The sequence below is a fragment of the Miscanthus floridulus genome, chromosome 3, assembly GCF_019320115.1.
Source record: "Miscanthus floridulus cultivar M001 chromosome 3, ASM1932011v1, whole genome shotgun sequence".
Lineage (NCBI taxonomy): Eukaryota > Viridiplantae > Streptophyta > Magnoliopsida > Poales > Poaceae > Miscanthus > Miscanthus floridulus.
In genome coordinates, this window is record NC_089582.1 from 43,821,924 (window position 1) to 43,834,592 (window position 12,669).

General features: G+C 41.2%; 1 pseudogene; it reads right to left on the reverse strand.

The window, feature by feature from the left end:
• Positions 1-219: 219 nt before the first annotated feature.
• LOC136543641 (MLO-like protein 1) overlaps positions 220-12,669 on the reverse strand; it is a 63,279-nt pseudogene continuing 50,829 nt past the window's right edge.

The following is a 12,669-nucleotide window of genomic DNA, read 5'->3' on the forward strand; positions in this document are numbered from 1 at the left end:
TTGTACATACCATCTTGTTGAGAGATCTCAACATGATACTAGCACACGAAATAGAGTAAAATAACTTAAAAAGAAGCAAAGTATATATAGTTACAACTCTAAATTGGACCTCTAGATCACTAGAGAGGAAGTCACCAAAAAGAAAATGTACTAGTCAAGCAAAGATCCAACTAATCTCACTAGCTAGTAGTCCATTGATACACATTGCTAGGTGCTTTTTCATGCACTTGTCATTTGAACCACACCATCATGCCTCTCATCAATAGACGAGTTGGCTGCATCAACATTTGTTTTGTTCTTTTTGTTACGCCTTCTAGCACTTTGAGCCCAGTTGGCAAGGTCTTCGGATACATTATCATCAAATATTGCTTTGTTGAATGAACTTCCCATCTTTATTAGTAGGGAACAAATAAAAATAACATTCATTAGCATCATATTCTAAAACAAAAGTAGATAGAGAAAAAACTTTTGAGACCGATTGGCTTTAATAGTTGAACACATCAATAATAAAAAAATAATACATTTCCTTCATTCCTCAACAAATTTCATTTCTAGGTTTTTGCAACAAATAACGTAGAACAAAAAACTACAAATTTTATTACGCTACTTATTCCTCAAATAGTTACCATATTAAAAAACAACCTAACATCCAGTGGACTTGCAAATAGGATTGGTAGGGCTTCCAATTCATGCTAGTGTGTTGTATAGTTTGCTAGTGGCTAGTGAACCCAAATCAATTGAACAATAATGGAAATCATAAGACAATAAAAAGGGAGGTGAAAGAAGGCAAGATGCTATGTAGATCACTCTTTTGTTAACAATACATTGAGGCTCCCATCATGGTGCAGTGTCAGGCATTGTTAGTCTGCAGTTCAGTTATCCTCACTGTCAAATCATCATTGTTGCTGAGTTTTTTTTTTCTATTTCTCTTTTCTCTCCATGTATATCCCTCTAATGACAATGGTTGCCCTAGCCACAACTCTCTCTCTCTCTCTCTCTCTCTCTCTCTCTCTCTCTCTCTCTCTCTCTCTCTCTCTCTCTCTCCCTCTCTCTCTCTGTGTGTGTGTGTGTGTACACGGATAGGAGAAAGAAATAGAATAAGTAGGACAGGAATTAGGACTTGTCGTCGTCGTCGTCATGCATGCTCTTCCCAAAAACCGGTTAGGCCACATCCCCTCTATCTGTTTTGCCATCAATTTCTTGTTTCTCCTTGCTGTCCATGATGGTCTTAGTTGGATCTTTCCATTTTGTCTTTGTGTTGGAGCTTATGGTTATGGCTAATTTGAGTTATGTTGGTTTTGTAAACAATAAAATCTCTCTTTATCGTTAATGTATATCATTGTTGTTGCTTTCGCATTCTCTGTTGATGTGTTGTTGTTAGTGTAGTGCAATAATACTCCATAAGGTTGTTGTTCTGGGGTGTTACAATCATGGATGGCAACGGGTACATACCCGTTGGGTAGTCCCATTCCATACCCGTACCCATCAGAAATAATCCTACCTAGTAAAATACCAATACACACACAGGTATAGAAATTTACAATACTTGCACCTGCGCGGGTAACTATACCTGATGGGTAAGCCACACCTGATAGCACACCCACTAATATCCATAGCACTAACCAGTAGTCACAAACATCACTAACAAGTAACTTTTTTTATTTGCAGCAATAACAGTTAGATATCTACACTAGTAGAGAACAGACCTTTGATCCTCGGTCAAAATGGGCTCTAGTCCCGGAATTTTTTACGCTCGGGACTAGAAATACCTTTAGTCCCGGTTGCTGGCTCCAACCGGGACTAAAGGTCCCTGCCCAACGGCTACTGCGCCAGACAGAGGTGGCAGGGACCTTTAGTCCCGGTTGAAGCCACCAACCGGGACTAAAGGTATACTTTTACTCCCGGTTGGTGGCTCCAACCGAGAGTAAAGGTCTACTCCCAGGCCGTGGCTACACCCGCGGTTGGAAAGTTACATTTAGTCCTAGTTGGAGCCACCAACCGGGATTAAAGGTCCCCCCTTTATATACTGGTCATCTCCTTCCTCCCCGAGCCTGAGCTCAGCACATTTTGAAGCTCACTGCAGTAGTGTTCTTGCTTCCTCCCTCCCTCCATTGTTCCTCCATCCATTCTTCGATTCCTCCGTCGATTTCTTCATCGATTCTTCAGTTGTAAAGGTTACCAATCTCATACTCTCATTTTTCACCATTGTCTTATCTCATTTTGTTCACTATATATATATATGGTTCTTTATTGTGGTTTTTTTCATTTGTAAGCAATTTGAGCTTAAAATCACTTCAAGCTTGCATATTTACATGAAAGAAGGTTAAAGTAGCTAGTTGAACTTGCGGACTGTGTTCATCTCGGCGACCATGTTCTCTGCCGAGCGGTAACAGACGTCAAGGAGGAGCTTTGATTCTACGAGGGAGAGCGGCAACGGTCGTGGAAGACCGTGTTCCCTTCCTCGTAGAATCGGAGCTCTTCCGTGGCAAGTACGGTGCCGTCCGGTGGAGAAATGCTTGCCGAGATGATCACGTAAGCAAGTTCAACTAGTATGGATGGTTATTTATTCATATGTCCCGATATCATCGCAGTAGTCTGCCAATCACCGTACTTTTTATTTTAACTTTTTATGAAATAAAAACTTAGAAAATAGTAAGAAAATTATAGAAAATCCGTACTAGTTGAACTTGCGGACCGTGTTCAGCTCGGCAAGCATGTTCTCTGTCGAGCGGTAACGGACATCAAGGAGGAGCTTTGATTCTATGAGGGAGAGTGACAACGGTCGTGGGAGACCATGTTCCCTTCCTCGTAGAATCGGAGCTCTTCCTTGACCAAGTACGGTGCCGTCCGGTGGAGAAATGCTCACCGAGATGATCACGTAAGCAAGTTCAACTAGTACGGATGGTTATTTATTCACATGTCCCGATATCGTCGCAGTAGTCTGTCAATCACCGTACTTTTTATTTTAACTTTTTATGAAATGAAAAACTTAGAAAATAGTTAGAAAATTATAGAAAATCCGTACTAGTTGAACTAGCGGACCGTGTTCATGTCGGCGAGCATGTTCTCTACCGAACGGTAACGAACGTCAAGGAGAAGCTTTGATTCTACGAGGGAGAGCAACAACGGTCATGGAAGACCGTGTTCCCTTCCTCGTAGAATCGGAGCTCTTCCTTGACCAAGTACGGTGCCGTCCGGTGGAGAAATGCTCGCCGAGATGATCACGTAAGCAAGTTCAACTAGTACGGATGGTTATTTATTCACATGTCCCGATATCGTCGCAGTAGTTTGTCAATCACCGTACTTTTTATTTTAACTTTTTATGAAATAAAAAAATTAGAAAATAGTTAGAAAATTATAGAAAATCCGTACTAGTTGAACTAGCGGACCGTGTTCATTTCGACGAGCATGTTCTCTGCGGACTTGGAAGAAACACCTATACATGACGTATGTCAAGAAGAACATAGCACCAGATTTTACTGTCCCAGGCCCGATCTCAAAGCAGAGGCCCTATTGGGATGAGTTTGTACAGTACAAGACTTGGAAGAGGGTGTGAGTCGGGTGATAAAGAACCAACGTAATGCCCAACAGAAGACATACCACCATAACTTGGGATCAGGTGGCTACCCGACTGCCATTAAGAAGTGGAACAAAATGGAAGCAGACCTTCTTGCCAAGGGTATCAGACCAGAATCACTCGAGTGGGGAGAACATGCAAAGAATTGGTTTTTCGCTCATGGGAGAACACTAGACCAGGAGACAGGGAAGTGCGTTTATGGCGTAAGACTGCAAGAAGCAGCAGAAATATTGTTTTATGCTCAGAGAGCTACTGCTAGTGGTGCGTTCAGGCCCAACAAAGAGAAGGATGAGCTGACATATGCCATCGGGACTATTGAACATGGTGGCCGAACTAGAGGCAAAGGAAGTGTCTCGTGGGAGCATGGATTCCCTCAGGACAGACCTTCCTATAGAAGCCGCTAGAGAAAGAAGGAAGAAGAGGCACAGCGGCTCTAGAGGTTGGAGGAAGCGGTGCGTGAAGCACAGGAGCAGGAAAAAAACCTTGAAGCGAGAATGTAGGAGGAAATCAGAAGGCAAGTGCAAATAGCAGTGAGTGCAAGCAAGCAGGCATCAGAGCCAGGAATCAACATTAGCCAATCTATTCAGTTGAAAAGCAGCTGCGCTTCCACGGAGATACCAAATCAAGGGGACACAGGACTGCGCTTCCCTGTGGATGATGTCACTGAACCTTGTACAACGTGTGAGCTACACATTTCGAAGGGGAATTCCACAATCAAGGTGGCTATCGGTCTTGTTAATCCTATCGACCGAACCAAGACACCAAGGATTCATGGGAATATAATCCAAGAAGAATATGCTACCATCTCGGTAGATAAAGCTGAAAAAGGTTTTAGTGATTTGCCTCTTGACATTCCTAGAGGTGATGGCGAGAAGACTCTAGGAGAAGCGGAGAAGACATTCATTCTATGGCGCAAGCGCTACATTATCATTCCAGGGATGTCGGCTCCACCTCCTCCTGAACTACCTCACCATAGGTACGTGTGGATGAAAACACTACATCATTAATTTGTATTGGCTTAAATAATTAACAATCTGCTCATAATAATATGTCATTCCTTTTTTTGTAGCAGATCCTCCCCCAACCTAAATCCAATTGTTCAATCGCCAGATCATCATAGTGCTCTGTACGATGACATTGTGTTGGAAGGCGAGGCTGCATCCACACCATCTCCAAGGAGGTCTCCAATGCCATAGTCGCCACCTCCAAGGAGGTCTCCAACGCCGCTGCCAACACCTCCAAGGAGGTCTCCAACGCCTCCCCCGCCTCCGCCTACCAAGAAGCCTAGCAAGAGGCCAGCCCCTCAAACAAAGAACTAGTCCCCGCCTACAAAGAAAGCCACCGTGAAATCAAGGGCTATTCCCAAAATAATATCTGAAGAGAAGGAAGAAGGAACTGATGCATATAAAAAAGATATGTCTAGATTCTATGACAAACTTAAAAAGAATCAAGAAGCAAGGAGAAACCCGGAGAAACCGTACTTCTTCATAGCTCCAGATATTCTAAGAAAAAGGGTGGCTTCTTACCAGCAACAACAGCGGGAATCTCGTAAGCCGTCCAAATCAACGTTATCGGACTATGACCGCACTCTCACCAAGTCAATTGAGGCGGCACAGAAAAAGAAGCGGGTAGAGAAAGGAGTTGCCCAGCTCGGACAACAAGCGCACCAATCAGTCCCCCCGCTAGTTGTTGGTAATGAATATGGTTCGAATTTAGGATTAATGCATCAGGCAAACATACCTCCGGATGTCGATTTGGATCACCTTGGTGAATTTATTGATGAGACTGGTCTCGACCTTTACCAGATGTTTGGTGATGGAAACATTGAGAGTGCGGCGGAGGTTGATATTTGGAAGAAAAAATTTGTACTAGGCCAGAGTCTATACAACCCTCAAGCCTATCTGATCTGGGGACGCAAATGTACCTACTAAACAATTGGTACATGCATGCATCTACCAGTGGAGACTTCTGCGTTGGTGTCAGAATTAGAGACGAATATTGGTTCCATGGCGATGATGTTATGTATGTTGACTTTGCAGAATTTCATCAACTATGCCACCTGACCTCTCTGGACAAAGTTATCATTAGCTGCTATTGCCTGTAAGTAATAATTCTTTCGATCTATTATTAAACTCATCATATGTGTGTATATGCATATAAATTATCCTAACAAGTACTATATATATGTAGTTTTACAATGACAGAGCTCAGAAAGGAAGGCTGCAATGAAATTGGTTTTGTTGATCCCCATATAATATTCAAAGACCCAATTACTCCAAAGACTAATTGGAAGTCTGAGTCAGAGAGTAACCTCATGAACTTCTTAGTGAACCAACGCCACAAGAAGGATATACTCTTTCCCTATAACTTCAAGTGAGTGTTAATAATGTCGATCATCCTTAATGGCTCATATGTTGATTCTAGTTAATTAATGAGTGTTATGCGTTATATCCTATAAACACATGCAGCAATCACTGGATATTGATAGACATCGATCTGGTGAAAAGTCACTTGATAATCTATGACTCGATGAAAAAACCACAACAAGACTACCAAGATATGATAGATATTATCCAGAGGTAATTTCGAGATCTCTAGCAACTATATATACACACAAACATGATGATTAACTATATCTGATGATGTGGCAAATTTTTTATTGGACAGTGTTTGGAAAACATTTATTGAGAAGCAACACATGGAAAATGCAAAGCGCCACTGAATGTAATCCCTTTGAAAGTAAGTCCCCTGAATCGCATCATCTTTATTAATTAAACATATAGCTTTCACCGGATCACCAGATTGGATGCCAAATCTTTTTCTCGTAAAGTGGTGTCTGAGGCAGGAACAGGGGAACAACTACTGTGGTTACTATGTTTGCAAGTTTATCAAGGTGGTCTCCCAAAGAACTTCTACAGAGAGACTCAAAGTACGTTAAAAATACACTATATATTCATTTAATTATTATTATTGATTGTATTACTATGTCTTTATATATATATATATATATATGTACATATATTAATTTATTTTCCTTTAATTCAAACCTATAGACTCGATGGTTGGAGGAAAAGGTCATATGGCAAGACCAAATCAAAGCAATTCAAGAGTCTATAGCCGGATTTTTTAATGAGCAGGTCATCGATTCCAAGGGCAAGTTCTACTTCGACCCAACACTGCCATGGAAGCCAAGCTAGAGGATGAGAGGAAACTTGTTATATCACAACAACTGTAATGTAATCTTTTTGTAATATATGTATATGAAATAATATAATGTAAAATACACATATGCATGCATGCATGTAAATATATATGATGCATGCATATATATATATATATATATATATATATATATATATATATATGTATATATGTATATATATATATATATATTCTATGCTTGAATTGTGTGATTTAATACGTTCATTGTGCTTGAACCGAAACATACTATACGCGCGTATAAATATATAATTAGCGGCGTACAATATGACTTCGAAAACAAAAAAAATGAAAAGAAAAGAAAAAAGAAAAAAACCTTTAGTCCCAGTTCGTATTACCAACCGGGACTAAAGGTGCCGGCCATCGTGGCATGTCAGGAGACACCTTTAGTCCCGGTTGGTGTTACCCACCGGGACTAAAGGTCCTCCTTTAGTCCCGGTTCCTGACCCAGGACTAAAGGACCCCCTTTAGTCTCGGATGCTTGCTCCCGGGTGGGGAACCGGGACTAGAGGGGGTTCCCCACCGGAAGTAAAGCTCGGTTCTCTACCAGTGCTAGTAGCCACTAGCAATAGGACATCGACATAGATCAAAGCTTTCACAAATTACAGTAATAAAAAGAAGCAGGTCAATAAAGAAACAAGTCGCAAGTAGAAGTATTGTATATTCATCATGGCCGCATTCACCAGCAGTGGAAAAGAGGCTATTGGCTGCGATCTATGAAGGAGCAGGAGTTCACTTGCTTCTTCTTCACCGAGCATGGATGAGGACAAAACGAGCAGCAGCATGGGAGCAAATCTAGATGAGAGAAGCCTCACATGGTACCACTACTCATGGTGGGAGATGGGAGATGGGAGATGGGAGGAGGATGAGCCGAGGCGCCCATCTGTCCCTGGATCTCGGATTGTCAATAGAGGCGGAGAGAAGATAAGAAAGTGCAAACTCGCTAGCCACGCCCTTTCGTATGGGTATATAATACCCATAGGTTGACAGGTATGGGTAGTATGCACCCACACCTGCACCCATCTAACTGAAGGGTACATGTTTTTGCCCATTAACATACCCACGGGTAAAACAATTATTCCATACCCGCATCCTATCAGGTGAAAACCCTTTGGGTAACCAAGTTGTGGGTATCCATTGCCATCTTTGCAGGTTGTGAGTTAAACCCCTCCTCCCCCCACTTGGGAATTTCAAATAGGATTTTACGGTTTCTAATTCATGCTAGTGCATACAACAATTTGCCAGTGGTAGTGAACCCAAATTAGTTGAACAATGATAGAAACCAAAAGAGAAGAAAAGAAGTGAAGGGAAAGAAGTATGATTAGTAGAACCCTCTTTGTTAGCACTTCTTTGAGTTTCCCATCATGGTTGTGGTAGGCGTTTGTTGATGATAGAAAATGTAATTCAGATCAATTCACTTGGATTGATTGGCTGAATGCATGGATTCACTCGGATTGGTTGGCCAACTGTGTAAATTCATTCAGATTGGTTGCTTGAGTGCATAAATTTACTCGGATTGGTTGGCCAAGTACTTTTCACTCAAAATTGACTTAGTTGAACAAGTTGATTTGTTCATTCGGCTTGGTTGGCTAAAGACATATTCACTCGGCATAGTTAGCTGAGAACATGTGGTAGCTTAGTTTAGATGGCCGAATTTATACTTGTTGACGATAGAGTACATGTAAAGTCCCAACGAAGTACGTCGGGCTCATTAAGGACATGTACAGCAATGTTGTGACTAGAGTTCGAACAAGTGATGGAGACACGGACGACTTCCCGATTAGGATAGGACTACATCAAGGGTCAGCTTTGAGCCCATATTTGTTTGCTTTAGTGATGGATGAGGTCACAAGGGACATAAAGGGGACATCCCTTGGTGTATGCTTTTCGCGGACGATGTAGTGCTAGTTGATGAAAGCCGGACAGGAGTGAATCAGAAACTGGAGTTATGGCGGGAGACTTTGGAGTCCAAAGGTTTTAGACTTAGTAGAACTAAAACTGAGTATATGAGATGTGACTTCGGCACTACTACTCGGGAGGAGGAAGATGTTAGTCTGGAAGGTCAAGTAGTGCCTAGGAAGGATACCTTTCGATATTTAGGATCAATGCTACAGAGGGACGGGGATATTGATGAAGATGTTAGCCATAGAATCAAAGCAGGGTGGATGAAGTGGCGGCAAGCGTCTGGTGTCCTATGTGACAAAAGGGTACCACAGAAGCTAAAAGGCAAGTTTTATAGGACGACGATTAGACCTGCTATGTTGTATGGTGCAGAATGTTGGCCTACGAAAAGACGACATATTCAACAGCTAAGTGTCGCGGAAATGCGTATGTTGCGCTGGATTTGCGGTCATACAAGAAGGGATCGAGTTCGGAACGATGATATACGTGAGAGATTAGGGGTAGCGCCAATTGAAGAAAAGCTTGTCCAACACCGGTTGAGATGGTTTGGACATGTGCAACGGAGACCTCCAGATGCACTGGTGCGTAGTGGAATCCTAAGTCAGGATAGTAACGTGAAGAGAGGCAGAGGAAGACCGAAGTTGACTTGGGTAGAGGCAATAAAAGGAGACTTGAAAGGATGGAATATACCCAAAGACTTAGCCTTAGATAGGAGTGCTTGGAAGACAGCTATTCACGTGCCTGAACCTTGATTGCTTCTGTTGGGTTTCAACTCTAGCCTACCCCAACTTGTTTGGGACTTAAAGGCTTTGTTGTTGTTGTTGTTGTTGTTGTTGTTGTTGTTGTTGTGACGATAGAGATGTACTCGGACAAGTCAGAAATTTTGCTCAGGCCAGTCACCCACATGTGGTAGTAATATATCTAGGCCAATGTGCAATGCACTCGAACCACTCAGTGAGAAATTCATGCGGTTGGATCAATTGGCAATACAATAAGCAGGTTATCAGAGCAATCAATAGTACAATGAGATGGTCGAATCAATAGGCAAGTGCAATAGGGTGGTCAGGTTACTCAGACATAAAAGTGCAAGTGACATCAGGCATGTTTGGAGGTACTATTAGGATTGTCTATGCCTTTCAGAGATCACAAGAAACTTTGTATGCTCTAGTGAAATATTTCCTGGGGTTAACAGAGAAACATGCCACACTGAGGACATGTGAACTTCACAATATGAACATGGTGTGTGTGTTGATGTATCACAGGAAGGAGAGAATATGGGGAGATGGAGTCTGACTTGTAGGTTGGCATCTCTGTCTACATGCAACCATGACTGACAAGGAAGGAAAGGAATATATATCTTCTATAGAAAGTTGAGTTATGTCTTGTTTGGAATTTAGAATTTCCAGTTACTTGGGAAAGACTAGCCCCTATAAATATGAGAGGTGATGGCCTATTAACAATATTCAATCAAACCAATTAATATACTATATTATTTCACATCTACTATTTTTATCTACCCTAGTGTTTTTTTCATTACGACAATGAACACAAAGTCCTAGGAGCGGTCAGACTGGCCTAGGGTAGCCCATCGCTACCGCTCAACCTGATAGGTCCCTCATGGTTGTGAGGGCAGTTGGGTTTAAAGAAATCTCGCTAATGTATGATGTATGTTGCGAATCACGCTCACCACGAGACTTCCCATGCAATATGTCTTGTGCGGGGTACATGTGACGTGTTTGTGTGCAAATAGCATTGTCTATATCCATTGTGGTAGTTCTCACTTTAGAGTCATATATGTGTTATGATTTTTGCAGATGGTTGTTGCATGCTATATATGAGCTAGAGTTTGGAGGATATAGGAGGATCAACAAGATGTGTGTTATAGTATAGTTCAAGTCACATCCAAAAGAAGGCACTATGGCCTCGTTTGGATGAGCAATTCAAAATTTCATATCACTGGTAGAGAACCGAGCTTTACTTCCGGTGGGGAACCCCCTCTAGTCCCGGTTCCCCACCCGGGAGCAAGCATCCAGGACTAAAGGGGGGGTCCTTTAGTCCCGGGTCAGGAACCGGGACTAAAGGAGGACCTTTAGTCCCGGTGGGTAACACCAACCGGGACTAAAGGTGCCTCCTGACATGCCACGATGGCCGGCACCTTTAGTCCCGGTTGGTAATACGAACCGGGACTAAAGGTTTTTTTCTTTTTTCTTTTCTTTTCATTTTTTTGTTTTCTTTTCAAAATAGGTTTTCGAAGTCGTATTGTACGCTGCTAATTATACATTTATATGCGCATATAGTATGTTTCGGTTCAAGCACAATGAACGTATTAAATCACACAATTCAAGCATAGAAATATATATATATATATATATATATATATATATGCATGCATCATATATATATTTACATGCATGCATGCATATGTGTATTTTACATTATATTATTTCATGTGCATATATTACAAAAGATTGCATTATAGTTGTTGTGACATAACAAGTTTCTTCTCATCCTCTAGCTTGGCTTCAATGGCAGTGTTGGGTCGAAGTAGAACTCGCCCTTGGAATCGATGACCTGCTCATTAAAAAATCCGGCTATAGACTCTTGAATTGCTTTGATTTGGTCTTGCCGTATGACCTTTTCCTCCAACCATCGAGTCTACAGGTTTGAATTAAAGGAAAATAAATTAATATATGTACATATATATATATATATAAAGACATAGTAACACAATCAATAATAATAATTAAATGAATATATAGTGTATTTTTAACGTACTTTGAGTCTCTCTGTAGGAGTTCTTTGGGAGAGCACCTTGATAAACTTGCAAACATAGTAACCACAGTAGTTGTTCCCCTGTTCCTGCCTCAGACACCACTTTACGAGAAAAAGATTTGTCATCCAATCTGGTGATCCGGTGAAAGCTATATGTTTAATTAATAAAGATGATGCGATTCAGGGGACTTACTTTCAATGGGATTACATTCAGTGGCGCTTTGCATTTTTCCATGTGTTGCTTCTCAATAAAGGTTTTCCAAACACTGCCCAATAAAAATTTTGCCACGTCATCAGATATAGTTAATCATCATGTTTGTGTGTATATATAGTTGCTAGAGATCCCGAAATTACCTCTGGATAATATCTATCATATCTTGGTAGTCTTGTTGTGGTTTTCTCATCGAGTCATAGATTATTAAGTGACTTTTCACCAGATCGATGTCCATCAATATCCAGTGATTGCTGCATGTGTTTATAGGATATAACGCATAACACTCATTAATTAACTAGAATCAACATATGAGCCATTAAGGCTATGATCGACATGATTAACACTCACTTGAAGTTATAGGGAAAGAGTATATCCTTCTTGTGGCGTTGGTTCACTAAGAAGTTCATGATGTTACTCTCTGACTCAGACTTCCAATTAGTCATTGGAGTAATTGGGTCTTTGAATACTATATGGGGATCAACAAAACCAATTTCATTGCAGCCTTCCTTTCTGAGCTCTGTCATTGTAAATCTGCATATATATAGTACTTGTTAGGATAATTTATATGCATATGCACACATATGATGAGTTTAATAATAGATCGAAAGAATTATTACTTACAGGCAATAGCAGCTAATGATAACTTTGTCCAGAGAGGTAAGGTGGCATAGTTGATGAAATTCTGCAAAGTCAACATACATAACATCATCGCCACGGAACCAATGTTCGTCTCTAATTCTGACACCAACGCAGAAGTCTCCACTGGTAGACGCCTGCATGTACCACTTGTTTAGCAGGTACATTTGCGTCCCCAGATCAGATAAGGCTTGAGGGTTGTATAGACTCTGGCCTAGTACAAATTTTTTCTTCCAAATATCAACCTCCGCCGCACTCTCAATTTTTCCATCACCAAACATCTGGTAAAGGTCGAGACCAGTCTCATCAAGAAATTCACCAAGGTGATCCAAATCGACATCCAGAGGTA